The following is a 2,848-nucleotide window of genomic DNA, read 5'->3' on the forward strand; positions in this document are numbered from 1 at the left end:
AAAAATATTTTGGTTAGTTAGCTAAGTACAAACTACATAGCTTAATTTGTACAAAGAAGTTATTGCTGTTGTTGTAAGCCAGACACTGCTGGGCTTTCAACCTTCTCTATCTGGTTTAATTTCCCCAGCTTTCCCTCACAGTCAGCAGAATCCTCAGCTCCATTTTTGAGATGAGAACACCGAGGCTTGGAAAAGTGACGTGATTAAATATGTGGACTGGGGGCGGGGTGCTCAAAACCCTTGCACTCAAACCCTCGTTCAATGTTTAACTTCTCTGTGCCTCAGTCCCTCCAGCTGTGAAAAGGGGGTAAGAATCACAACGTCATGATAAGTTCGTGCATCTCTCTCATTGCTGTCCAGCCAGAACTGACTCATAGCTGACCCTCCAGCAGGTTTTCAGAGGCTGGAAAATCATACCGGAGTTTTCTGTCTTTCTCTCAGAGCCTCTGGTGGATTTGAACTGCCAGAGAGGTGCCACCTTTGGGCTAGTAGCTTAACTCTCTGTAGCCTGCGTGGCACCTCAGGACACTCTGGTACCATAATCTGAACAGATTTGTGCTGGAAAACCAAAGGTAACATCTCTCTATCCAGTCGAATCCAATAGCTACTCTGATGGAGAAAGATGAAGCTTCTCATGTGGCTTAAAACCTCTGAAAAGCCACTGGAGGGTCAACTAGGAGTCAGTTCCTGTTCAACAGTAAGTTTTAAAGCATGTTAATGATTCCTTTTTACTCTATGTTAAGATTATCATTTCATTTTCTTCTTAACCACTTTATGAGGTAGATGTTAATATCCTTATTTTGGAAAGGTAAGTGAAGTCAGAGAGGTTAACAGCCTGGCCCATTTGCCCATGACTAGGAATGGGAGTGGAGATCGGAATTAAAGTTTTCTGGCAGAGGGTGGGAGCTGGAGAGGGTGAGGCTGGGCAGGACCTTAGAGGAGATATGCCCTGGGTTTTGTCTTACAGTTGGCTGTGCTGTGTCCTTGCTGAATTCACAAAGTGTGTGGCCTGTTTTCCCACTGGCGACACAAGCTTGTGGACTGTATGAAGCTGGGCCCCTTTGTCACCACTATTTTATTATTTTGCCCTCAGAAAAGCAGATGATGTCATTCCCAGACCTGGAGAAAGATCACGAGTAGCCTGATGGGCACCTAGGCAGTGGGAGGAGAAGGAAGACATGGTGGTCTTTGACTTTTCTGGAAGTTTCCATGAGACTTTCAGAACCAATGGCTGCTTGGATGATGGGACCTCCAGTTGCTCAAGGATCCCTCATGGTAGGAATGTCCAAATGCAGAAATATCCCCTCAGTGGCATCTTTCAACAAGTCTCTTCAGACCACATCAAATGGGAGTCTGATTTGTGCAAATCTGAATGTCTTACAACCAGCAACGAAGTTTCACATGAACAGTGCTTTCAATAAAATACATCTCCACTCCCAATCTGTCTAAGAATACCCACCTGAATAAGTTTAAATCTCTTCCTAAGAGGAATGCAAGTGCTTCCTTTGACCTCAGTCCTCCTTTAGTTCCCACCTTCCCCTCTACAGCTAAAGTTCCTTGGAGCTCTGTGGATCTGACCTGAAGGGGAGCTTATTAAAGAGCAGATTTGGGGGCAGTGCATGTGGGGTGGGAGCTGAGATTCTCAATTTCTGACCAGCTTCCTGCAGAGGCCTATACTGCTGGGTCACCTTTTGAGTACCACGTGTGCTTGGACACTTTCTTCCACATCTTCACCCAGCTGGTTACTTCCTCAGACTAGCTGCTACCTGGTCTTCCACCAAGTCCAAGTGGAGGAAACTGGCAGACTCTCTTTGGCCCTCTTTGTTATTGACATAGACTACTGAAAACGCCACCTCTGCCTCCATTGTAGAGATGACATTTTCATACTCACCACTGTTGTATTCCTTCACCCTGTCCTCTCTGATTCACAGTGATTGTCCAGCGAGGCACAAGGACTTTTGATGAAACATTAAGAAGGAGGTGTCCTCTCTCTGCTTGGATCATTGCACTGACATGTATGACTCTGGAGCAGCTGGTGGACAACTCTGTACCCTTCAGGGTAAATGGATTCGAGAATTATATCAATAGAGGAAAGAAAAAGCACAACCAAGCCATGGATAGAGATATATTCCTGAAGACTTCCTTTAAGCACCTGTTACAGACGGAATTGTGTACTGCCTCCCAAATGGTAGAATCCTAACCTGTGAATATGATCTCATTTTGGGATAAAGTTTTATTTATTATGTTAATAAGGTTGGAACAGTGTGGAGTATGTCTGAAATCAATTTACTTCTGAATTATAGAGCAGCTCAGACTCAGAAATGGGGAAGCAAAAATAGGGAGAAGAAGACAGCCACACAAAGTTCACCAAGGAACCAAGGGAAATTGGGCTACAGAAGCTGAAAAACACAAGAATCCTCCCCCAGAGAGAACAGAGCCTTCCCTGATAGATGGTGCCCTAAATTCAAGCCTCCTAAACTGTGAGAAAATAAACTTATATACTTTAAAGCCACCCCCCCTGTGGAATTTCTGTTATAACAACACTAAGAAACTAAGACACACCTGGATCAAGCCATACCTGAAACTTTTAAACGTTCAATTACATGCACCAATAATACTCTGACTCGTAAGTCAGTTTGAGTTGTGTTTTCTATTGCAAGCCACCCAAAGGATTCTGACGCATGAAATTAACAAATCCATTTTAGTTTAGTCTGTGTAAGATGACACAACCCTGCTTGCTGAAACTGAGGAGGACCTCGTGCACTTGCTGCGAAGGGTCAAGGACTGCAGCCTTCAGTATGGACTGAGGCTCAATGTCAAGAAGACAAAGATTCTCACCACTGGACCA

The sequence above is a fragment of the Elephantulus edwardii genome, unplaced genomic scaffold, assembly GCF_000299155.1.
Source record: "Elephantulus edwardii isolate Elephantulus edwardi_28Jun2011 unplaced genomic scaffold, EleEdw1.0 scaffold00015, whole genome shotgun sequence".
NCBI lineage: Eukaryota > Metazoa > Chordata > Mammalia > Macroscelidea > Macroscelididae > Elephantulus > Elephantulus edwardii.